Here is a 27,829-nt window from a genome sequence, read left to right as displayed (position 1 = left end):
CGAGGACTTCCTACTGTAATATCAGTGGCCTCCTTTTCATCCTCCCGCTCGCCTGTCTGTAGCGTATGATACACCTGAATTTTCCCTCCTTCTGGAAACACCCTCCTCCCCTGGCCTTCCTGCTTCTTCTGTTGTCTCCTGGCTCCTCGTCAGTCCCCGACCAGCTCTCCACCTCCAGTGTTCTCTCTGAAATCTTGATGTTTCTGAAGGCTATGTCCTCAGCCCTTTTTTATTCTTCACAGTCCCTTCCCTGGACAGTTGCATTTACTCCCAGTTAATGATCTGAAACTTTCCATGTCAATGCATCTTAATAATAACCAGTCCATATTTGATTATCTAAATCATCCCCCAAATGTCCTTTCTAGCTAGTTTGTTCAATGAGGAACCAATTAGAGCATGTACATCACATATCCAATTTTAAGTCCTTTTTTAAAAAAGATCAAGTATAGACATGATAGCATGCTTGTTAAACGGATTTGGCCAGTTATCTACAGAACATCCCATCTTCTGGATTTGACTAGGTGCTTCTTTGCAATATCATTTAGCTTGTTTCTCTAACCCACTTATTTTTTATAAACTGGAAGGAAAAAGCAAAGGCATGATGATTCAATTTAAATCTTGTTGGCTAGATTATGTCATAGATGTGGACTTTATGTTGCATTTCATCATAAGATACATATGTTCTGGTTGACTCACCATTGAGGATCCTAGCATTGAACCATCAATTAAGGCAAATGGTAGTCTCATCCTTCCATTGTAGCATGATGTTTTCCCCATGTGACTAGCAAGTAAACGATGTGATGTTATCTTGGCAATATACAAATGTCCAGTGCCCCATCAGCCATATGCCTAATGCTTTTTATCACCAGTTTATACTCACTGCATACGTCAATAATTCCATTAAGAGTTTAAAGTGATTATCAGCCAGAGTTCTTGGTAGGATATGGATGCCACACTCCAATTAATTAAAGGTTAATTAAGAACATTTTTAGGATGGAGCTATATACTAAGGTGTGGGCCATCAAGGGGTGGGTGATGAGTGCCAGGTGGGCAGCTGTTACCAGCCCTGGTCCTGAAGGGGCAGGAGAAGAAAGTGGTACTCCTGGTGCTGGGCAAGCTGCAGCCCTGGGAGGAGAGCTGCCCACCAGGAGGAGTGGCTGCTGACAGAGGAATGCAGTTATAATCCAGACCTTCACCTGGCAGGGCACTCAGATGAAATGAAACTTTTCTGACAACTTTATTTTCTGCTTCTTACCTGAAGCACAGTAGCAGGACAGGGGGTTACAGTTGAGGTGCTGGAGGCAGGTATGTCCTTTGAATAGCTGTTTCTGCACCAAGCTGACTATTGGCATTGAGAGCTATCAAGAGAAACAAAGTGGACAGCACTCTCAGGTGGAGGTTGACCTCTGGTTGCCAAAGCACAAAGTGTATGTGGGGGGGGAGGCATCACATTTACAAAGGATAATTGTATTCGTTAGCAGGTTGGGGCCAAAGCTGTGTTGTCTCCCTGCAGGAAGCAATGAAAACAAGATGATGTTAGTCCCAGGGAAATACATCCTCACTCCTGAATAATTGTTTCAGCCCCCGGACACTTTTCATTCAAACGTGTAAATGCACAGAAGAGAGAAGTTAATGATCACTAACTTTTTACCATCTTGGGAGGAGCGACTTCTGGTGCTACGTATCAGGAAACTTCTGAGGGAATGATTCCAGGTGCCCTTAGCTCAGGTAAGTTTCCTCAGCTTGGGAATAAAACACCTCTGCTTTCACTCGCTGCAGGTTAAAAGAAATAGCACTGAGAACGTGTGTCATGTCATTCAATCAAGTGTTGGAGCCTGAAGGCGTGCTGGTTCTTCTGGTCTCTGGGGGAGGGTTCATTACTGAGTTCCTTCTAGCTGACAAGCGATTTGAATGTCCCCCTATTACATGGGATGCCAACAGCATGGGGCTGAGAAAGAGGAGATTAGATTGATGGCTGCTCTATCACTTACCAACTAGGTGGCCTTGAGTGTGTTACTTGATCTCCCCAAACCAGTGTTTACATCCATAAAACAGTAATAATCATCATTCCCCTGGTTACAGGAGAAACAGCTGTCTTGAGGTAAGGTGTATAAGAATGGATTCTAGAATCAGAAAGACTGGAGCTTAAAATCTAGTTACGCTTCCTAGTGATTGTATAAAACTGGACAGTCACCTGTAAACCAGGTAAAACAGGGAAAGCAATGGAATTTTCCTCATAGATTATTTTAAAGATTAAATGCTGAAAAGCACCTAGCACAGTGCAGGCGAGGAATACGCACTCAAGGGTTCATGGTTATTAACATCAGCTTTCCCGGCTGCTGGTGGTAGGCAGGATGCCCTGGTGTGATGCCCTGTTTAACATCCTTGGGCAAAGCGAAGCCTGTGAATATGACGAGCGACCACTCCCATGGCTGTGGTACGTAATATGGCAAAAGGGAGGTCATGGGGTGGACCTGACCTAGTCAGGTTAAAAGCACAGAGCTTTCTCCGCTGGTCACAGGTGAGAAATCCTAGAAGTGGGCTCCTGCTGGCCTGGAAGAAAGTAAACATCCATGCTGTGAATAGCATGGGGACCACATGGCAAGGAATACCAATGGCTTCTGGGAGCTGAGTGTGATCCCCAGATGACAGCTAGCAAGGAAACGGGGAACGTATTCCTACGAGGTCATGAGAAACTGAATTCTGCCAACAACCCGACTGAGCTTGGAAGGGGACCCCACACCTCAGATGAGAACTCAGCCTGGCCGGTGCCCTAACTGCAGCCTTGTGATCCCCTGAGCAGGGATCCAGCAAAGCTGTGCTCAGACTTCTGATCCATGGAAAACGTAAGATAATAAGTTTGTGTTGTTTTAATCCACTTAGTTTGTGGTAATTCGTTCACAGCAATAGAAGACTAATATCCCACCTAGAGTTAATCAGCACTACTGCTATTGTTCTCGCTGTGTCAGGTTCTGTTCCTAATTGCTGTCATCTGCAGCAGTACCTCACTGCATAAATCATGACATTGCAAGAATGGCAAGAGGTGCTTTTCTTCAACGCACCCCCCTTAGACGGGAAGTATTCGCTCTGTCTTCTGCTAATGGGCTGGTGATGGTCACGGGGAGGAGTGGCTTATCGACCTCTGTGGCTTTAGAAAGGCACACAAATATCATCAGAACTGGTCTTTCCTGGAAGACTTGACTTATTATGTGAAGGCCCTTTTCTTCAGAGGCTTCCTGTTTGACACTACAAGTTTCTCACCCACCAAGGCCTTCTCTGCACCATAGACCAAACGTAGCCAAATGATCTGTTGAAGAGTTTTTAGGTCCTCACTGAGCTTGCAGCATGTTGGGAAAGGCAGATATTAAACAAGTAATTGCACGAACATAGGAGTATAAACTGTATGGTGTGCCTTAAAGAATAACATGAAGTATCAGAGAAACTTGAGCCTGGAGGTTCAGGGAAGGCTTTTCTTGAGGAGACGATCCTTGCCAGGAGACCAGGAGGATGAATAGGAGGTAACTCGGCCAAGGGATGATAAAGATGCTCTTCATCACAGGGAACAGCTCGTGTAAAGTCCCTGAGGCAGAAGAGGTCATGGCCAGTTTAAGAAACGGCAAGACTAGTGAAGTAGCAAGGAGAATGAGGAGAAGAGTGTGTGTGAGTCGAAGGTGGGGAGGGAGCAGAGCTAGATCTTGCAGGTCCTCTTAGGCTTTGCTAAGGATTTCAGTCTCAGTCAGGCTTTCCCTTTTAAGAGAGCACCCCAGCTGGGATGGAGGGAAGGGATCGTAGGGAGAAAGACAGATGTGAAAATACTAGCTGGGAAGCAATTGCAACTATCCAGACAGGAGTTCAGGGTGGCTGTGACAGAGATCATGATGTGGACAAGGAGAGAAGTTAGATAAAACTAATCTAATTTGGGGAGCCTTAACTTTGCCAGTTTTAAAAATTAAGAAAACGTTTTCAGTCCACCCTACCATTTTGAAGAATTCACATTCATTCACTTACTTATTTGATAAATATGTATTGTGTTTTTTTTATGTGCCAGGCACTGTTCTAAGCATGGCGATATAGTAATGAATAAAACAGGCAAAAATCCCCGTTCCCAAGGAGCTTGCAAGGGATTTAGATCAAAGCAAGAAAGATAAGGAACATATAAAATATATTTGTTAGCAAAAAATGCTAAGGAGAAAGTTAAAATTAAAAGAGGGAAATAGGAAGTGTTAGAATAAGATTGTATTATATATGGCCAGACAAGATCTCACTAAGAAGATGATATTTTTTTTCCTATCTTGATTAAACTTTTTTTTTAATCGAAGTATAGCTTGATCTACAATGTTGTGTTAGTTTCAGGTGTACAGTACAGTAATTCAGTTGTACATGTAGATATACATATAGATATAGATATTCTTTTCAGATTCTTTTCCCTTATAGGTTATTACAAAATTTTGAATATAGTTCCTTGTGCTATACAATAGGTCCTTGATGATTATCTATTTTATATATAGTAGTGTGTAAATGTTAATACCAACCTCCTAATTTATCCTTTCCCCTTTGGTAACCATAAGTTTAGAAGGTGATATCCTACACTGTTGGTGGGAATGTAAATTGGTACAACCACTATGGAGAACAGTATGGAGGTTCCTTAAAAAACTTAAAATAGAACTACCATATGATCCAGCAATCTCACTCCTGGGCATATATCCAGAGAAAACCATAATTCGAAAGGATACATGCACCCCAATGTTCATTGCAGCACTATTTACAATAGCCAAGACATGGAAGCAACCTAAGTATCTATCGACGAAGGAATGGATAAAGAAGTTGTGGTACATATATGCAATGGAATATTACTCAGCCATAAAAAAGAATGAAATAATGCCATTTGGAGCAACATGGATGGACCTAGAGATTATCATACTAAGTGAAGTAACAGACAGAGAAAGACAAGTATCATATGATATCACTCATATGTGGATGTGGAATCTAATTTTTAAAAAAAGATACAAATGAACTTATTTACAAAACAGAAGCAGACTTATAGATATCAAAAACTAACTTACGGTTACCAAAGAGAAAATGTCAGGGGGAGGGATAAATCAGGAGCTTGGGATGAACACACACACACTACTATATATAAGACAGATGACCAATGGGGACCTACTGTATAGCACAGGGAACTCTACCCAATATTCTGTGATACAGGGAGATCAGCTCAGTGCTTTGTGGCCACCTAGAGGGGTGGAATAAGGAGGATGAGAGGGAGACGCAAGATGGAGGAGATTTGGGGATACAGGTATATGTATAGCTGATTCACTTTGTTATAAAGCAGAAACTAACACACCATTGTAAAGCAATTATACTCCAATAAAGATGTTAAAAATTAAATTAAATTAAATTTTTAAAAATATTCTGTGATAACCTATATGAGAAAAGAATCTTAAAAAGAATGACTATATGTGTATGTATAGCTGAATCACTTGGCTGTGAAACTAACCTGAAACTAACACATTATAAATCAACTATTCTCTAATAAAATTAAAATATTAAAAGATAGAATAAAATGAAATGAAATAAAATAAAATAAAAGCTTTACCCACTATTGGTCAAGAAGACAGATCATGTAAAATTTTTTAATGTAAATTGAAATTAACATTTTGATGTAAATATATGATTTCTCATAGGAAAGATAAGTATCATTCTATGAATTTTTAATTTTCATATTTGTATACATAGACATAGTGTGTGTGTTCCAAATGATGATTAAAGAGGTGGTTTTTTTTAATGTGGATCACAATTTTAAAAATTTGAAAGCCATTGCTTTACCTCATTGAATTGTTACAAAAATGCTGCAATAAAAACATTATTCCAGTTCTGCAGATGAGGAAACTTAGACTGAAAGAAATTAACTCGGCTTCCTCAGCACTGTGGAAGTAGAGAAATTAGCATTCAAATTCAAGTAAAATGAATCCAAAGTCAATACTCTGTCCACTGTTTCATACTCCCCTATATTCTACAACTAAATTCTAAACTCAAATTTTAAAGGCTATGATACATATGAACATCAAATTTCTTTTGGAAGATATTGTTGATGAATTTGTCTTTGTTACCCCAGTTGAAATCATGTCAGTAAAGCAAAACTAGATTTTAAGAAAGAAAAGTTTAGAAGGTGATATTTGAGTAAAGATCTGAGGGAGGTTAGGGATTAAGATGTGCAGATTTTGGGGGTGGGGTGGGTCAAGGAAGAGTATTCTAATCAGAGGGAACAGCAAGTACAAAAGCTGTGAGGTAGAGATGTGACTAGTCTTTTCCAGAAGGCTACTATGACTGGAAAATGTATCAGTTATCTATTCCACAATAATGCTAAGTAACAAGCTACCTCAGAACCCCAGTGTTGTATCATAATAAACACTTAGTTTTACTCATGAGTCTGAAGATCACCTGGGTGGTTCTGCTGAGCTGAGCTGAGTTTAGCAGGGCTCATTCATGCCCCTGAAGTCAATGGCAAGCCAGCATAGCTCTGATCTTGGGCTCTCTCACATGTGTTGAGACTTGGATAAGACAATTGGGTTGACTTAGCTCTGCTCCACATACCTGTGTGTCTCTCATCCTCCAGTAAGATGATATTCTGTTCTCATGCCTAGTAGGAAGGGTGGGGAGAAAGGTGAGGAGGGAAAGAAAGAAGAGCGGGAGAGACCATAAAAGGAGGAAAGGGAGAGAGGGGATGGAGAGAAAGAGAGAGAGAAACAGGGTGGGGAGAGGGAAGAAAAGAGAGAGCGGGCATGTACACAAGACCTCTTGAGCCCTGGGCTCAGAACTGAAACAACGGTACTTCTGCCGCATTCTGTTGGCCAGAGCAATTCATAAGACCAGCTTAGTTTCAAGGGGTCGGGAACAAACTTCTTCACTTCTTAACGGGGAGAGCCTTGAAGTCACATTGCAAAGGATGTGAAAATAGTGAGGGGTGGAAAATTAGGACCGGTTTTTGCCGTGAATCTACCACATTGAGCTGGTAGGAGATAAGGCCAGAGAGGTAATGGGAATCGAGGTGGTATAGGGCCTTGCAGACCAGTGTAAGTCTCTTGGCTTTTACTCTGAGGTGAGAAGCCATTGGAGGGGTGCCAGGAGAGGAGTAACACAGCTTGACTTGTATTTTAATGGAATCACTCTGGCTGTCAGGTTGAGAGTAGACTGAAGAAGGGAAGGAGACCAGTGTGGAGGCTACTGCAGTGAACCAGGCAAGAAACGATGGCGGCTTGGCCAGGAAAGTAGTCATAGAAGTGCTGACAAGTAGTCAGGTAATGGACATAATTTGAAGGGGGAATGGCCAGGATTTGCCTACAATGCAAATGTAGGATATAGAACGAAAGAAGAAAAACAGATGACTCCAAAGCACTGGCCAGTTAGTTACTCTAGAAAAACTGTGTTGCAATGTACTGAGATGATTAAGGTTATGGGAAGAGTACATTTCAAAGGAAATATTTTTCAAAAATCCTTAACTGCCTGACAGTTTCTTTCAGTACCTTGAGATGCAATTAAGTTAGACCAGAAGATATGACTTCAGTCAGAGCAGCCAGGGGCTCTCCTACAGTCCTTCCCTTGACCTTAGACACGGGTTCTCACAGATCCAGAGCTGGCAACCACTGGGATGTACTATGCTGTACAGCCTGACCAGTTGTTTACAGCCAGCATTTCTGACGTTGGTTGCGGCATCTGCTCTGATTGGTTGTAGAATCCACTCTTGTTTCACCCTCCATTTTGATTGGTTGGAACCCAGTTTAATTTTCTTTCTCCATGGCAGAGCCAGGAGAGGTAAAATATGGGTGGAAGTGCTCTAATTTCTAAAAGGCAGGGACCATATCTCATCCAACTTTGTACTTCCAGATGGAAGAGGGTGGATGGATTCACTTAGATTCACTCCATAGCAAAAGCATCTCAGGTTTCACACTGTATTGAGTATTGACATATGATTTTTTTCTGTTGAAAAAAAAAGGCACTTTGAAAGATAATCATGATTCTATGTGATCAGTATATAGCGTCGAATACTCTGTGCAGTCTTTAAAAAACCCCTATTTGGATAGGTAAGGAAAGTTACTATTGGAAGGGAGGAGTGTTTGTGTTCCTAGTTTCCCTAAGTTCCATCTTGGCTCATGGAGGGGGCAACTGACACCAACATTTTAGTGCTGTCTTCACGGGGGGAGAAGTGCAGGAACGGGAGGTTCCACCTCTCTCCGCTCCTCATTGCTTACTCCGCCTCAGACAAAAATGGCAAATCCCATGGGTGAAAATCTGACATGTACTAAGCCACGCTTTCCTAATGGGCAGGGACTTTTGTCTGCTGAGCAAAACCAGTTCAGTGCGTTCCCTTCACCTGCGCGTTCTCTGTCCCAGGGAGCAGGCTCCGACTCTGCCACCTTGTGGTTGGAGCAGTGAGGCAGCTCTGCTCCTTACCGCCGGCTGCTGAGTGAACCTGGGTTGGCTCTGCACACCCAACCCCTTTCTCAGATACACTGGCTGAGCAGATCCCAAGGTCTGGCTGTGATGGGAGCAGGAGGACTCACTCGGCCCCAGCCACGCTGCCCTGCATTCAGAATCCCTGAGCCAGTGCCCTACTCAGCTCCATTTGTGTGAGTCCCCACTGGTGGTAAATGTGGTGAGTCCTAGAACCTGAATCCCCAACATCAACAGCACACCCAACTGAGAGTCTTAAAGAAACTGGAAGTTGCTCTCATGTTTATCTTCAGCATAGTCTTCCTTCCTCTTCCCTTTTTTTTTGCACTTCTGGAATAGTCCTTTATGCCTCCATCCTTTTTTCTGAACCACATTTGAGAGAATGTGAAATTGCATATTTATTATTGGTTTCAACTAACAGAAACACACTTGAGCTCTCTTAAAGACAAGAGATAGAGCTTATTTTATTTTTCACAAATTTATTTATTTATTTTTGGCTGCATTGGGTCTTCGTTGCTGTGCGCAGGCTTTCTCTAGTTGCACCGAGCGGGGGCTACTCTTCGTTGTGGTGCGCGGCCTTCTCATTGCGGCAGCTTCTCTTGTTGCGGAGCACGGGCTCTAGGCTCTCAGGCTTTAGTAGTTGTGGCACACAGGCTCAGTAGTTGTGGCTTGCGGGCTGTAGAGCGCAGGCTCAGTAGTTGTGGCACACGGGCTTAGTTGCTCCGCGGCATGTGGGATCTTCCTGGACCAGGGCTCGAGCCCATGTCCCCTGCATTGGCAGGCAGATTCTTAACCACTGCACCACCAGAGAAGCCCCTAGAGTTTATTTTAGAGACAGGTTTATCTCCGAACCCAGGGGCAGGTAGCTAGTGTACTCTAGAAATAAACTAGAGCCAGAGCCTCAAATGCAGTCAGGACCTTCCCTCCCATCTCTAGAGGAGGCGACCATACATTTCAGTTTCTGTAGGAACCATTTCAGTTTCTGTAGGAACATCCTGGTTTACTCTTTCACTCTGCCCACAATCACTGTATGTCAGTCTCGGTCCAATCAAGAGGCAGAAACCTCAAGCTCACTTAAATAGGAGAAATTTCATGTAAATATTTTAAATTTTCTGATAAAAGAGCAATTATAAGATATAAGGGAACTCTATGTGGTACCCTAAAGCTGAGGGGGAATACCCAAGGAGGGACAACAGCAAAAGAGGACTCCCTTCCCGAGGCTGGGATTGCAACCACTGGGCAGCAGAGAGGTCTGCTGATCCACCCGGTCCAGAGCTGGTCTGCAGTCACTGGGCAAGCAGGAAGCAACTCTCTGAGACATAGTGGGGTGTAGAAAAACCACATCCAGTGGCCTGACACATGGGCGTGCAGAGCGAGTACAAGTGCCACTGCAGATAGGAGGCCTGGAGCATATGGTGTCCATGTCAGGAAGCCCACAGGAAGGGGATTGTTAGGGCAGGCCAAGGCTGCAAGGACACCAAGGGACCATGACTTTGGGGCCTGTGCCAGAACTGGGTCAGAGTACCACCAGCTGATAATGTAGCTGCCAGAAACAGCAGGAGGGCCCCTTCCTCCTGCGTTCTTCCTTGAGTGACCTCTACTGAGAAAGCTTAACAAGTGCTCTTTGTAAAGGAGAAATGCTTAAAGGAATTCCATCTATCATTGCAGAGCACGCATTGAAGGGTGAATTCGGATGTGAGTGACAATAAATTGCTAACTGGCACAAATTTCAACAGTACCCTGGTAAGAATGATTAATTCCCAGAATTGTCAGATTCATAGAGAAAGAGAGCAGAATGGTAGTTAGCAGGGGCTAGGAGAATGGGGAAACAGAGAATTATTGTCTAATGGGTACAGAGTTTCAGTCTGGGAAGATAAAAAGTTCTGGAGATGGATGGTGGTGATGGCTGTACAACAATGTGAATGTACTTAATATTAATACCACTGAATTGTTCACTCAAAAAGGGTTAAAATGGTAAGTTTTCTATTATGTATATTCTACTACAATTTTTAGAAAGATTAATTCATGGTTACTATATTCATGCCTCACTTTTGCTCCTCTCCATACATCCACTTTCTTCTTCCTTTCACTGTTTCTCTGTCCACACACTAAAAACATGGCCACCAACAGCTCCTCACCTAAAACAGCTCTCCTTGTGTCAAGAAACCAGCCAGACTGAGTCTGGACTCTCACAATTTCCTCTTCCAAATTCTCCTGGAAGTTCTTCCAAAGCAGCAGCTTTGGTCCAATGCTCACTTCGGTTATTTGGGCCAGTATCATCTGTGATAGACCTGTTTTCAGAAGTGTGTATTTGTCGTTTTGGGGGTAGGATAAATGAGGAGGGAACTTTACTGACAAAACAAGAGGAATCCACTATAATCATTTAATGACTCCCCTCCAGAGTTTTAATCAAATGGGGAAGTCAGGCAAAAGATACACACACACACACACACACACATACACACACATATACACACTCACATCAAGAGTAAAATCAATAGGTAAAATGATGCCAGATCAGTAAAAGATTTTTTATCCTTTCCACCGATGCTAGTAGTCTGAATTAATATTAGAGGCATATGGCAGAATAATCATAATTATTTATCAAGCTAATTAGCCATATTTAGTTTCCTAATTGGCCATAAAATGGCAGAAATCTTTATATATACGGTGAGACTTAAAAATGAATTGTGGTTGTTATAGGGATTGTCATTTTTTATTTTTGTAGGCACAACTCCTTGAAATGATGTATATATTCCCATCAGGTGCTTCAGAGAAGCACTGGTCTTTGTCTTGACAGACAATGTGCATTCTGGCACCAAATTATTGGATGGAAAAATACAGGCATTTTCCAAGCTCTAAACACAGAGCATGTCATCTATTCGTTTGGATTTCTTCCTAAACTATTGTCACACCAATATGTGGTGGTTTTTCTAAGAAGAAATCAATCCAAATCTGTCTTTGGACTCAGAATCCAGGAAGCCTGGGTTTTATCACTGGCTTGGTCACAGATGCACTGAAAATGGGCAAGTCACTTCCATCTTTGTCTGAATTTCTCCATCTGGCAAATGTAGATTCTGACACTCACCATCAGATAATGTTTGCAAAATGTTTGACGGTCCTTGATGGTAGACAGTATGTAATTGCAAACTGTTGCAATGTTTTTTCTGCCCTAAAAATTCTTCTCTTTTCTAGAAACTATTTTTAATTTAAAAATATCACTTTTAAAGTATGGCTACCTGGCAATAACAATTCAGTTGGTAATGGAGAGTAATTTGAAAAAAAAAGAAAGTACAGGTCTTTTTCCGTGGCATTCCCCAGAGGTAACAGCTTAAAATTGCTCTAACTTTAATCCTTCTGAGACCAACACCCACAATAATAATTTATTAGCCTTTTATCTTCGATGTGTCAACTTCAAAGTACATCTGATGGGTCCCCTCATGAAAGATGAAGATCTTTGCTTATTTACACTTCAACAACCACTGCCAGGTGTATTTCATTTTTTATTATTCTGTTACCTACTTCTATAGCTTTACCCAGTACATCCCTCCATTTCTTGATCCATCAATTTCAGACGGTATCTCTTGACTTCCCTCTAAGACGAGAGATTTAATAGCCCTGTGTTCCCCTCCTCCCCTCATGGCTACCCCCAATGTCACAGCTTCAGTTCATCATATAGTTAATTTTACATTGTCAAAACTTATAGAATTTATACTTTCTTATATAATTAATTCTTCTGCATTTTGGCTGTTTATTAAGTTTAAAAATAACCAGGACTTATTTTAATTAAATGAATATTAGTCATTATTTGGTAAATTTCATTCTATTCAAATAAAAAAATATTTATTGATTACATACTCTGGGCCAGCACCATTCTAAGTGCTAGGGATAGATCAATGAGGAAAACAGACAAAGTATCCCTGCCTTCATAGAGCTTACATTTTAACGTATGTTTGGACTCATAGAAAAAGTGAAGAAATTCTATGGCATATAACCTTGCCAGTAGAAAAAGAAATGCACATACCTAAACTGGGAGGAAGAGGGAAGAAGTAGAAGAAGCAAGGTGCTGAATTTTTATAATGTATTATTGTCATATGCCTTCACTTTCTCACTAAGATAATAATCTAGAATCTGCAACACTTTAGAGGAAATTTATTTTCTTCTTGAAGCTATTCTTTCCAGAGCCTCCTGACTTGCTAATCGAACTTGGGTTGCTAACTTTTGAGGCTTAGTTTTCAATGTCATTTTACTCCAGGAGGGGAGCGGTGTTCTGTTTATTGCAGGGATTTGTTTTTGTTTTTGTTTTTTTCCAGCTTTACTTTGTATCGAGCAGCTGAGTTTAGTCAATTGTTATTTGAATTGCTTGTTTTTCTCTTTTCTTTATCTTTCTGGAATAAATTCTCTAATCATTATTTCAAGAAGCAAAATTATGAAGATAGTAAAAAAAAAATCAATGGTTGCCAGGAGTTGGGGGCAAGAGGGAGGGATGAATAGGTGGAGCACAGAGGATTTTAAGGCCAGTGAAAATACTCTATGATACTATAACGATGGATATATATTATTATACATTTGTCCAAATCCAAAGAATGTACGACACCAAGAGTGAACCCTAAAGTAACTGTGGACTTTGGGTAACTGTGATGTGTCATTGTAGGGTCATCAGCTATAACAAGTGTACCACACAGGTGCAGGATGTTGATAACAGGGGAGGCTATGCATAGGTGGGGTTTGGAGGCATATGGAAAATTTTCATACCTTCTTCTTAATTTTGCTCTGAACCTAAAACTGCTCCAAAAAAGTCTTTCTTTAAAAATTATGCTTAACCTACTGTATAAAAAATAACTTAATTAAATTAATTTTTTTAAAAAAATTATGTTAACTGAAAAAAGCCAGTCACAGAAGGCCAATATTGTATGATTCCCTTTATATGAATTATCCAGTATAAGCAAATCTGTAGACGGAAAGTAGGATAGTGGTTGCCTAAGGCTGGCAGAACCGTAGGTTTAGGAGTTGATGGCTAAAGGATACAGGGTTTCTATCTGGTGATGAAAATATTACCAAATTGATTTTGGTGATGTTTGTACAACTCAAATATACTAAAAATAACTGAACTGTACGCTTAAAAAAGTAAGATTGAATCAGGAGGCAATATTGAATAGGGTTTAATTAGGATATCGATTTTGAAATTAGGCTGACCTGCGTTCAAATCCTGGCTTTAATACTTACTGGTTGTGTGACTTTAATGAGGTACTACATTCTCTGTGAACTTCACTGTACACATCTGGAAAATACAAATAAAGATATCTGACTCAAAACATACACACACACCCCATCCTCAAAGAGTCTGGAAAGTGTCCTGAGGAAGCAGGACAGTGGTGGCCAAAGGCTCCCACCCCCTCCTCCGCAACAACTTCACCTCACTGACTGACTGCTTTGGCATGGAGGTAGCTCCATGCTGCCATCCTTGCCTCGAGGAGGGAAGACAGATCAAATTCAGTGAGAGATCAACTAATTGTCACCCTCTCTTGGCCCTTTCTTTCTGTCTGAGTTTTATCAGTCTCAGTCCCATGTCCATAAAGCTCCTCCCTCAAATTTCAAAAGGAGGGTTGAAAAAGAGTAAGAAATTTAAAATCTCCATCATGATGTTATACCCAAGGTTCCAGGTTCACTGTAGACAAGGATTGGACACTTATCAAGTACAAACTCCAGACTAGGATGAATTACGTCATTTGTTGTGGAAATTACAAGTGGTGCTTAGTTGCTAGCTTACTTTGGCCAGACCAAGTGGATTAATCATTATAGTGTAATATAAAGTCCAGATGAAACAAAGTCAGCCTAGCAATTTTAGCTAGAAAGAGCAGTGTAAACACTTCAAAAACAACCAGGCAAAAAAATATAAACTGTGGAGAGCAGCCACTTCCAAAGCCATAGCAAACTCAGGGACCAGTTTTCCAAGAGAATGTTTTATGCCAAGCCAAGTGGACCTAATACTAAAGCCCTAAGATTAAAGCCTGTTGTACCTACCAATCCATAGTATCAATAAAGGACCACTCATCCAAGGAAAGAGCATTCCCAACTCCTTTTTTTTTAACCTACTTTACTCTGATCTAAAATGGACTCTTACAGAGAAGTCGACAAGGAAGCCATGACTAATATTTGGGCAGGAAGCAGATACACCCTACCGTGGCAGTACAACACTAGAACTAGCCATCAGGGATGGTTGGTTCTTAGCAAGATGATAATGATGACATAGAGTCATGAAATTTCCAAGCTGAAGTGAAAATAAGAATATTAAACATGATGACAGTGATACAGTAATTATAGCAAACATTCATTAAGACCTGATGATGTCCAGGAAGTATTCTAAATACTTCACATGTTTTAAATCACTGAATCCCAACCATAACCCTATAAGGTAAGTACAATAAACATTCCCATCATACAGAAGAGAAAACTGAGGGTAGAGACCAATTCTTTCTTTTGGCCCTTCTCAATACTGCGGCCAAGTGAGGTGAGGGATCTTGTATATAGTTACTGAGGTTGGTTTTATTTGCCTTCAGACTTCCTTCTTCATAAATTCTTCATCTTCTTCCTCTTTACTCCATTTCAGAGGCTCAATTACCCCTTTTATAAGTAAAGAAGACTATTTTCATGGAAAGACCCTTTATCAGCCCTTACTTGTCAAGATCACTGACATCCAAATGATGTGAGCCAAATCCAGTGTTAAATTCTCCATCTTCCTTTTGCTTGTCCCATCAGCAGGATTTGACATAATTGATCACTCTTTCCCTTCCTCCTCGGAAATCTTTTCTTCCTTTGGCTTCTGGTACACTATTCTCTCTTGAATTTCCTTCTACCTCAGTGGCTGCTACTTCACTGTCTCTTTTACTGGTTCCTTTTCTTTTCCCTGACTCTAAGCTGGAGGCTCCATCACTGGACCGCTTCGCTTCCATAACTACACTCACTCCCTTCGTGATTACTTCTAGTCCTGTGGCTTTAAATCTGATTCCTCAATTTATACTTCCAGTGAGGACTCTGTCCCAGAAGTCCAGCCACATATTCAGTTGCCTACTTAACATCTCCACCTGGATGTCTAAGAGACATCTCAAACTTACTGGGACCAAAACCAAAGGTGTGGTTTTCCCTATCAAACCTGCTTCTCATACACTTTTCTCCACATTGGTAAATGGTAACTCCACCCTTCCAGTTGCTTAAGTCAAGAATCTTGAAGTCATCCTTGACTCCTCTCTTTATCCCATATTCAAATGAACAAACCCTGTGTCTCTACTATCAACGATATCAATATAGTTCAATATATATCTCCAATTCTCACCATCTCCACAACTATTGCACTGGTCTGATCCAAGCCTCTACCATCTTACCTGAATTGTTATAATGGCATCCTAACTACTCTACTCCTCCTCTCCTGCCCTACTACGGCAGCCAGAGGGCTCTTTTAAAAGTATAATGGCTTCATATGTCACTCAGAGCAATGACCAAATTTCTTCACTAGCTCATCGGCTCTATGTGCTTTGCAAGTGTCCTAATCCTACCCAAATACCTCTCTCCTATAACTTCTCTTATCTCACTTGTTCTTGGTTTCCTTGCTGTTCTTGAATTATGAGTCATGCCCCTACCTCAGGGTCTTTGCACATGCTATCTCTCAGCCTGGAACACTCTTACATGTATGGTCGGCATCCACTCTTACTTTACTTACTTTTCACTGTGCTCAAAATCACCTTATTAGAGAAGGCACCTACTATAGATAACAATCCAGAACTTCTGCATTCCTGATACCCTTTCTTTTGATTTATTGTGAGCCTTGGCAGTTATTATTATATGTTTAATTGTTTATTGTTGATCTCACCCAATTAATTATCAGCCACATGAAGGCAGGGACTTTAGTTGTTTCGTTCACTATAATATCCCCAGCACCTCAAACAGTGCTTGACACTATTAATGAATGAATGAATGATGTTGAATCAGACTGTTACCTATCGCAGGCGTACTTGCAATTAAGATTTATCTCTCATTGCAAAAATAAATGCATCTCTCCTCTCAAGGAACTTCATGATTTAAATATGGTGAGGGTGAATGTATCCATGAAATTATCTTTTTGTGGTCTCCGACTGCCGTCATATGGATCTATCCTGAGTACTGTTTTCTCTAAGAATTCACTTCAAAATTAAAATGAATGATAAAAGGGTGACTGTATTGCATAAGTTTGGGCAGGGTTCTTTCAGGCATTAAAATGAGTTCATCATTATGGCCACTGGCTTGGCTCGAGTCCTTGTGCCACCTATGTGCTGTGGGAAGTCTTTTTTTTTTCCCCTCCACATCCTTTGGGGAAAAACCTGAAGAACTGAAAGTACAATGGCCACAGCTATTCTCTGAGAACAGACTTAGGACTGTGTCCCTTCCTTTGAAAAGCACACCACACATACCCACTCCCAATATAAATACAATAACCATGAGTCTGACTGCCATGGAGACCCAGCTGCATCACAGACCTCATGCCAGATGAACAGAAGGTTAAAAGAAGGAATCTGCTGAAGAGACCAAAAGTTTGGTTTGCTTGTGGACTGTTTTTTTAACCTTTGCCCATTCAGCAACTGTTAGTAATTGTTTTGTCTCTCTCCTCACCCCACAGTATTGTGCAGGGTCAAGCTTCCATTAGAGAGCACCTGACTTATATTACCCTTCTTCTTTTTTGATGTTAATATGGTTGGGCTTGATTAGAGTAAACAGAACAGGAGATTTGAATGAGTTCCTGTTTCCAAGGAAAAGAGGATCTGTTGATGCCTCACCCATATCCCCTCCACTTACCCTGGAAGTCAACTGCCTGTGGTTCCCACACACTCTGATGCATTCCTGTGACTCTGCCTGATGGCTTTGTCTAGCTGCAGGACTAAGCTTGGCCGTGCTCTCTTATGCTCTAAGGAATGGAGTAGCCAACAGTGCTGAGGGCCGATGCCCCAGGTGCAGCACTCGGCCAATGAGGGATGGGAGTAGGTGAATAAAGAATTCAGCTTTCTATTCCTCCTACTCCTGAGGAATAGTTCTCAGGTATGTTCCATCCATTTTCTTAGAATGTCCCCAGTAGTATTAAGCCCCAGTCACCCACAATTCATTAACTCACAATTTATTGTCTTTATCCCCTTTATGACTCAATTTCTTATTCTCTCAATGTCCATCCTGTAATCACCTCCCAAATAAGTTACTTGTACTGAAATTCTTCTTTCAGATTCTGATTTTGGGGAATACACACTGAGACAGAGGCATATTTTGCTACCTGAAATGGCTTGGGCTGAAGCTTGCTCTTGAGGAGAACAAGCACCTGGAGCTACAGTGTCTGAACTAGCAGCTGCTGCCGCCCCCTAGACATTGTCACCGAGCTGTGTGAAGCTAGATGGCAAGGCTGAGTCTGGTAACATATTTTATCACTTGGATAATAATAAGGTTACTTGGTTAGTAAATACCAAAGAAATGATACTCATTTCTTCACTTTATTGACTTAAGCATACAGGTGTAAGTTATCAATATGAATAACATAGTAATGCATGTTATCATTTGATGATCCGTTAGTTGTTTGTTATGGTTTATTATTAGTTGTCTGTAATAGTTACATTGTATGTTTGTTATGCATGTTTAAGAAATAATAGTCATTTATGAATTTAAAAAACATGTTTAGGAAGCTCCAGAAATGAGGAAGATTTTTTTTTTTTTTTTCGTGGTAGGCGGGCCTCTCACTGCTGTGGCCTCTCCCGTTGCGGAGCACAGGCTCCGGATGCGTAGGCTCAGCGGCCATGGCTCACGGGCCCAGCCGCTCCGTGGCATGTGGGACCTTCCTGGACCAGAGCACGAACCCGTGTCCCCTGCATTGGCAGGCGGACTCTCTACCACTGTGCCACCAGGGAAGCCCGAGGAAGCTTTTAAAAAGAAACCCTCCAGAAATCTACATTAAGGTCCCTTTGAATCTTTGCTAAGTACTGACCTACACAGGCACAGAGTGAAATTATACAAAGCTGTTCAAAGAATGGTGGGGAGTTGTAAGCTTGCACAGGGATGAATGTGTTCAAACTCTGATCATCCACAGTGGAGGATCGTTGGGATCACCTGGGGCATTTAGTGGGGATTCCTGAGAGGTCACACCTTAGAAGTAAGTATGAAATATTCCTGGAGTAAAAACTACTTTAGCACTACTTACAAAAGCTTAAAAAGAGTTATCAAGAAGATTATTTGGGTCTTCCCTGGTAGCACAGTGGTTAAGAATCCACCTGCCAATGCAGGGGACATGGGTTCAAGCCCTGGTCTGGGAGGACCCCACATGCCATGGAGCAACTAAGCCCGTGTGCCACAACTACTGAGCCTGAGCTCTAGAGCTCGCGAGCCACAACTACTGAAGTCCACATGCCTAGAGCCCGTGCTCCGCAACAAGAGAAGCCACCACAATGAGAAGCCCACGCACCACAACGAAGAGTAGCCCCCGCTCGCCGCAACTAGAGAAAGTCCGCACACAGCAATGAAGACCCAACGCAGCCAAAAATCAATAAGTAAAACAAATTTTTTTTAAAAAAAGATTATTTTGATCTTTTAGTGACTTAAGTGTCTACAAATATAAAACCCAACCCTCTTTAAAAGAACACAATGAAATCCAGACACTTAACAATGTAAGATTTACAAAGTCCAGAACCAATAAGTTTTTTTTTTAAACTAGATGTGACAAGAAAATGGAAAACGTGTCCTCTAACCAGGAGTAAAGACAATCAGTAAAAACAGATCCATAAATTACAGTGATGCCAGAAATTACAGGGTGATAGAACAGTTATTAATGTAATATTCAAGTATATAAAGAAAGACATAAACATAGTGAGAAGAGAAATAGAACATATAAAAAAGAATCAATGAGAATGAAATTCTGGAGTGGAAAAATAAAATATTTGAATTGAAAAATTCACTGGAGGGGATTAACAACAGATTTCACACTGCAAAAGAGGAGGCTAATGACTTTGAAGACATAGCAATAGAATCTATCCAAAAAGAAACAGAGAACAATGACTTTAAAAATGAACAAAACCTCAGTGACCTGTGAGACAATATCAAGAAGTCCAAGATGCATGTAATTGGAGTCCCAGAATAAGAAGAGTGAGAGGTAGGGAAAGCAAACATATTAGAAGACTCAAGGCTGAAACATCTCCAAATTTGATTAAAACTATAAACTCACAGATCCAGTGAGCTCAGAGAACATCAAACAAAATATCACACACACACACAAATACCCACATACAGAGTCACACAAGGCACATTATAAAGTGCTGAAAACCAGTGATTAAAAAAGAAAAAAACTTAGCAGCCACCAAAGAACAAAGATAGTTTATAGAGAGAAACAAATAAGAATTATTGTATACCTCTGGGCAGAAACTGTGTAAACCAGAAGAAAATGAACTAACATCTTCAAAATACTAAAAGGGGAAAAATCCATATGCAACTAATATATTCTTCAGAGATATGGTAAAAAAAATTTTCAGACAAACAAAAGCTATGACAATTCATCAGGAGATCTATATTACAAGAAATGTTTTTAAAAATCTTGCTCATAATCAATGAATTTGGTAAAGTAGCAGGATACAAAATTAATGCACAGAAATCTCTTGCATTCCTATACACTAATGATGAAAACTCTGAGAGAGAAATGAAGGAAACACTCCCATTTACCATTGCAACAAAAAGAAGAAAATACCTACGAATAAACCTACCTAAGGAGATAAAAGACCTGTATGCGGAAAACTATAAGACACTGATGAAAGAAATTAAAGATGATACAAACAGATGGAGAGATATACCATGTTCTTGGATTGGAAGAATCAACATTGTGAAAATGACTATACTACCCAAAGCAATCTACAGATTCAGTGCAATCCCTATCAAACTACCAATGGCATTTTTCACAGAACTAGAACAAAAAATTTCACAATTTGTATGGAAACACAAAAGACTCCGAATAGCCAAAGCAAACTTGAGAAAGAAAAACGGAGCTGGAGGAATCAGGCTCCCGGACTTCACACTATACTACAAAGCTACAGTAATCAAGAGAGTATGGCACTGGCACAAAAACAGAAATATAGATCAATGGAACAGGATAGAAAGACCAGAGATAAACCCACGCACATATGGTCAACTTATTTTTGATAAAGGAGGCAAGAATATACAATGGAGAAAAGACAGCCTGTTCAATAAGTGGTGCTGGGAAAACTGGACAGCTACATGTAAAAGAATGAAATTAGAACACTCCCTAACACCAAACACAAAAATAAACTCAAAATTGATTAAAAACCTAAATGTATCAAACTCTTAGAGGAAAACATAGGTAGAACACTATGTGACATAAATCACAGCAAGATCCTTTTTGACCCACCTCCTAGACAAATGGAAATAAAAACAAAAATAAACAAATGGGACCTAATGAAACTTAAAAGATTTTGCACAGCAAAGGAAACCGTAAACAAGATGAAAAGACAGCCCTCAGGATGGGAGAATATATTTGCAAACGAAGCAACTGACAAAGGATTAGTCTCCAAAATATATAAGCAGCTCATGCAGCTCAATAACAAAAAAACAAACAACCCAATCCAAAAATGGGCAGATCTAAATAGACATTTCTCCAAAGAAGATATACAGATGGCCAACAAACACATGAAAGGATGCTCAACATCACTAATCATTAGAGAAATGCAAATGAAAACTACAATTAGGTGTCACCTCAAACCGGTCAGAATGGCCATCATCAAAAAATCTGCAACCAGTAAATGCTGGAGAGCATGTGGAGAAAAGGGAACCCTCCTGCACTGTTGGTGGGAATGTAAACTGATACAGCCACTATGGAGAACAGTATGGAGGTTCCTTAAAAAACTAAAAATAGAACTACCATACGACCCAGCAGTCCCACCACTGGGCATATACTGGATGTTTGAATGCTAAAACACCATGAATTAATACAAAAAAGACAGAAAGAGAGCAAGTAAGTAAATAAATAAGTGGTGGATGGGTGAATAGAAAAGAATAACAAAATTGTAAGTTTAAACCCAAACAAACTGAATATTTCATTCAATGTAAATTGTCCAAATGCCTTAATTAAAAGATTCTCAGATTGAATAAAAAGCGATATCCAACTATATGCTATCTATAAGAAACCCATTTTACACATAAGGGCACAGATAGGTTAAAGGAAAATAATAGAAGGTTTGATACAAAGAAACAGAAGAAAAAACAGATAAATTGGACATCAGCAAAATTTAAATTTTTCTGCTTCAAAGGACACCAGCAAGAATGTGAAAAGACAACCCACAACATGGGACAAATATTTGCAAATTGTATATCTTATAAGAGACTTATATTGAGAATATATAAATAACTGTTACAACTCAATAATAAAAGATAAATAATCCAATTTTTAAATGATTAAAGGATCTGAATAGACATTTCTCCAAAGAAGTTATAGAAATGGCCAATAAGCACATGAAAAGATGTTCCACATCATTAGCCATCAGGGAAATGCAAATCAAAACCACAATGAGATACCATATCACTCCCACCAGCATGGCTGGAATAAAGAAGACAGATAATAACAAGTGTTGATGAGAACACAGAGAAATTGGAACCCCCATACACTGCTGGTGGGAATGTAAAATGGTCCAGCTACTCTGCAAAACAATCTGGCAGTTCCTCAAAATGTTAGACATTGAGTTACTATATGAATCAGCAGTTCTACCCCTAGGTGTATATCCAAGAGAAATGAAAACATATATCCACACTAAAACCTGTACATGACTATTCGTAACAACATTATTTATAATAGCCAAAGTGAAAACAACTCAACTATCTATCAGCTAATGAATGGATAAGTAAAATGTGAGAAATCCATATAGTGGAAGATTATCTGGCAATCAAAGGGAATGAAATAGTGATACATGCTACAACATGAATGAACCTTTATAATATGCTAAAGGAGTCAGACACAAAAGCCTACATATTGTATTATTCCATTTGTATGAAATGTGCATAATAGGAAAATCCATAGAGACAGAAAGTAAATTAGTTGTTGCCAAGGGTTGGGTGGGTAGGGAAAATGAGGGTGACTGCCAGAGGATATGTGGTTTCTTTATAAGGTGATGAAAATGCTCTAACATTGTGGGGATGGTTGCACAACTGTGACTATGCCAAAAATCACTGAATTGTACATTTTAAAATGAATTAATTGTATGGCATGTAAACTATATGTCGATAAAGCTGTTATTTAAAAAAATAAAAATGATGGGAAAAGTTATGTCAAGCAAAAACCAATAAAAGGAAGCTGAAGCAGACTTCAGAAAAAATATTACCAGGGATAAAGTGAGACATTTTATAATGATAATGAGTCAATTTACCATGAAGATATAGCAATCCTAATGCATTTGCACCTAAAAATAGGACTCCAAAATACATGAAGCAAAAGTCAACCAAACTGAAAGAGAAATAGGAAAATCCACAAATATGGTTGGAGATTTCAAATTTTCTCTCTCAGTAATTGAGAGAGCAAGTATATAAAAATTAATAAAGATATTAAAGTCCAGAGCAACTTTGTCAATTAACTTGACCTAATCAACATTTATAGAATACTCCACCTAATAACAGTAGAATACACATTCTTTTCTAGTGCATTTGGAACATTTATTAAAATAAGCCATTTTCTGGGCCATAAAACAAATCTCAATAAAGTTTAAAAGCATAGAAATCATACAAGCCATGCTTCCTGTCCAAAATAGAATTAAATCAGAAATCACAGGAAGAAAGTATTTAGATATTGGAAAATAAAGCAAATATTTCTAAATGATCCATGGGTCAGAGAAGAAGTCACAAGAGAATTTAGAAAACATTTTAAATTGAATAAAAATGAAAATACAACATGTCAAAATTTGACACAGCTAAAACACTTAGCTGTTTAGTTTGTAAATCACTCTTGGAGAAAAATTTAAAGCTTTAAAAGCTTGTATTTAAAAAGGTGAAATGGCAAAAAAAATTATTTGAGCTTTCAATGTGAAAATCTAGAAAAAGCATAGTAAATTGAAATGAGTCATGGAAAATACAAGAAAACTAGAGAAAATGAGATCAAAAGGAAGTTCCTTAAAATAATCAATAAAATTGATAAACCTCTAGCTTGATATATCAAGATTAAAAAAAGGGGGGGAGGGGGCTTCCCTGGTGGCACAGTGGTTGAGAGTCCACCTGCCGATGCAGGGGACACGGGTTCGTGCCCCAGTCCGGGAAGATCCCACATGCCGCGGAGCGGCTGGGCCCGTGAGCCATGGCCACTGGGCCTGCGTGTCCGGAGCCTGTGCTCTGCAACGGGAGAGGCCGCAACAGTGAGAGGCCCGCGTACAGGGAAAAAAAAAAGTGGGGGGGGGTAATCACGAGAGTAGACATCACTACAGGTCCTTCAGATACTAAAAGGATAACAACAAAAAACTTTTTAGAAGGAAATATAGGAGAAAATCTTCATAGCCTTCAGATAGTCAAAGATTTTTCAGATAGTTCAAAAAATGTAAACCATAAAAGAAAAAGATAAAGTGTACTTTATCAGAATAAAAAAAAACTTCTTTCAAAGACACCATTAAGAAAATGAAAAGGCAAGCCTCAGACAGGGAAGAAAGATTTACAATGCATATATCTGACAAAAGATTTATATCCAGAATATGTAAAGAACGAACTTTTTCAAAATCATTCAGTAGGAAGAAAACAACTTTAAAATGGAGCAAGATTTGAAGTCACTTCACTCATATCAAAATGATGCAACAGTCCTCAATAAGCACATGAAAAATGCTTAACACCAATAGTAAAGAGGAAAATTAAAATTAAAACCACAATGTGATACCACTACAAATCCACTAAAATGATCCAAAATACTGACAAGTGTTGGTGCAAATGTAGAACAACTATAATTCTTGTACTGCTGGTGGGAAAGTAAAATGGCACAACCACGTTGGAAAGCAGTTTGGCAGTTTCATATAACTTAAATATACGCTATCACACAAACCAACAATTCTATTTCTAGATATTTCCTTAAGAGAAATGAAAACATGATTCACAATATACAAACGTACACAATGTACACAAATTTTCATGGCAACTATATTCATAATAGCCTAAACCTAGAAACAACCCAAAATATCCATCAACAAGTGAATGTATAAACAAATTGTGATATATTTGCACAATGGAATACTACTCAGTAGCAAACAAGAATGAACTATTGATATATACAGCAGCATAGATGGTAAAGATAGTAATGAATATCAATTTTTTCATCTGAAATATATCAGTGTATATATCTGAGTGTATATATCTGAGATATATCTCAGTGTATATATCTGAGATATATCTCAGTGTATATATCTGAGATATATCAGTGTATATATCAGTATATATATCAGTATATATCTGAGATATATCAGTGTATATATCTCAATATATACATTTTATTGAGAAATAATTGACATACATCACTGTGTAAGTTTAAGGCAGACAGCACGATGGTTTGATCTACATGTATTGTGAAATGATTACCATGATAGGTTTAGCTAACATCTATCTTCTCATATAGATACAATAAAAAGAAAAGAAAGAAAAAAAGTAGGAAAATATTTTTCTCCTTGTGATGAGAACACTTAGGATTTACTCTTTTACCAACTTTTCTGTATATCACACAGCAATGTTAGCTGTAGTCTTCATGTTGTACGTACATCCCTAGTATTTATTTATCTTGTAACTAGAAGTTTATACCTTTTGACCACCTTCCTCCAATTCGCCATCCCCCTACCCTCTGCCTCTGGTAACTACAAGTCAGATCTCTTTTTCTATGAGTTTGGGGGTTTTTGTTTGTTTGTTTGTTTTTTGGCTTTTTTTTTTATTCCACATATAAGTGAGATCATACAGTATTTGTCTTTCTCTCTCTGACTTATTTCACTTAACATAAGGCCCTCAAGGTTCATCCACATTGTCACAAAGGGTAGGATTTCTTCCTTTTCATGGCTGAATAATATTCCATTGTATATATACACCACAACTTCTTTATCCATTCACCCATCAATGGACACTAGGTTTTTTCCATGTCTTGGCTATTGTAAATAATGCACAGCAGCATAGATAAATCTCAAAAACATTATTCTGAGTAAAAGAAGCAAGACACAAAAATGAACATCTGTTTGATTTCTTTTTAAAACTTGGTATATGCTTTGAATGTCTTTTAATCTACAGGTTACTCCTCCATCCCTCTGTTGAAGAATCTATGCCATCTTTTTATCTATGTCATTTGAACTGTAGTTTCCCATAATTTGGATTGCCTACCCATAGTGCAGTTCAACAAGACCCATATATTTCTGCAAATTGGAAGCTGGATCCAGGGGCTTGATCAGATTCAGGTTTGATATATTTTGAATCAAAGGATGGCATGTTCTTTCATCAACAAACACATAATATCTGGTTATTGTTCTTTTATGACATTAGCAAAATGGTAATATTCTAATTCTATCATTTTACTGGCCTGAATAATTTTATAAAGAGAAGAGTCTCTTCATTTGCTATTCAGTTTTTCCAGTGGTACAGTTCTCAAAGGAAAGCAAGGATAAATGTTTGATTTTTTCCTTTTATTTAATCTGTTTTCAAGATGATTCAATTGCTTATCACCCAATTTTTAAAATATCTCTAGAAATGCATGGACTTAAAATATTTGATGGTTTCAACCCATTACAATTCTCATCCTTGTTGAAATTCAAATTGTCTTATCTTTGGAAGTAGAATACAGGAATGGAATGGAATGGAATTGAATAGAATAAAGTGGGAGCGTCTTTAAATTGGCTTCTGAGTCCTTTTGACATAACCCTAGTGGTCTTTAATAGTTTCCTTGATATCTGACATGTTGAAACATATGAAGAATATGTTATTTCTTTTAATAGGAAATGGCATTTCAAGACCACATTCTGAATACAGTTTTGCAGGATATCACTGGTTAGTCATTGCTTCAAGGCCTTTTCAGTGGATATATCTAATATATATATTAGATAGATGATAGGTAGATAGATAGATACAAAGATGATAGATAAGTAAGTAGATTGATACAAAGAAAGAATATGTTGCATGTTTATGATATTTATTCTGATATTTCCAATTAAATTCAGAAATACAGGATTTGCATTTAACCTCTTCTGGATTACATCTCTATCTCCTTTCTTCCACATTGAGAATCCTTATTCTCAACAATACAAGGGAAAATACAATTAGAACATCCCACAGTTATTCATTTGCTTTATCTCATATGACACCTAACAGTCACAAAAAGGCAATGCTAATACTATCACCACCAATTATTATTACTAAAAAACAGTTTAAATTTTTTGCATATAGAATCCTATTTTCCCTACAATTTTTTTATGCATATACATGCAACCTTTTCATATACCATCTGGGTTCATATCTGTCCTGAAGCTGATATATGGGTCTCAGTGTAAGAATGACTGCCATTCATTTAGCTCTCTTACTATCTCTCCTCATCGAGAAACAGATATGAAAAAAAAGAAAGAAACAGATGTGATTAAGATACATTTTCCTGGTGCAGTCCCACTTGGATCTCTTTTTGTTTATTATCATGCACCATTTATTGAATAAACCATCTTTTTCCCAGTGTCTCAGTGCTACCTCTATCATATATCAACTTTCCATATATGTGAGCATCTGTTTCTGAGCTCTGTTAGTCTAGTCTTGTGCCAACCCTACATGATCTTATTTACTATAGCTTTATAATAAGTATCATATCTAATAGGGCAAGTGTCTCTGGCTACAAGAAACAAATACAAATTGTTTCCAAAGAAGTAAACTTGACAAGCAAGCCCCAAAGAAATACCATAGTTAAAGTTCCATGTTCCATATACTCACCAAAATACCTCTACACACATACAAAGCATACAACTATGAATAAGATTCAAAAAAACAGCAAAACACAGAATCAGACTTATAAAGACTGATGATATTATGATTATCAGATACCAAACATACAATAAAAATAAATATGTATAAATTAATATATAGAGAGAAATAGAACTGAAAAAGGGGTTCTGGATGGATCTGTAAAAATAAAAATTATAATAGTCGAAAGTAGAATCTGGATGAATGGATTTACCATTATATTAAACACAGTTAAAGAAACAGTTATTTGGAAGGTAAAGTTGAAGAAGTGAGATAGCGTGAGACAGAGACAAAGCAAAGAGAAATATGAAAAAGAGATTAAGAAATATGGAAGAAAGACTTAGCAGGTCCAACATACATATAATCTGAGTTCTAAGAAGAAATG

General features: G+C 38.8%; 1 protein-coding gene across 1 annotated transcript in view; it reads left to right on the top strand.

The window, feature by feature from the left end:
- TSEN15 (tRNA splicing endonuclease subunit 15) overlaps nt 1-27,829 on the top strand; it is a 149,445-nt gene that overhangs the window by 95,732 nt on the left and 25,884 nt on the right. Inside the window, exons 7-8 of the mRNA XM_022593350.3 lie at nt 1,514-1,728; nt 17,696-17,878. The gene's annotated coding sequence lies outside the window, so the exon portion shown is untranslated. The remainder of the gene's footprint in view (nt 1-1,513; nt 1,729-17,695; nt 17,879-27,829) is intronic.

The sequence above is a fragment of the Delphinapterus leucas genome, chromosome 1, assembly GCF_059928025.1.
Source record: "Delphinapterus leucas isolate spDelLeu-1000000601 "Yukka" chromosome 1, BTC_Dleu_Yukka2, whole genome shotgun sequence".
Classification (NCBI taxonomy): Eukaryota; Metazoa; Chordata; class Mammalia; order Artiodactyla; family Monodontidae; genus Delphinapterus; species Delphinapterus leucas.
The sequence above is the reverse complement of the archived record's forward strand: the minus strand, read 5'-3'. Positions and strand labels throughout refer to the sequence as shown.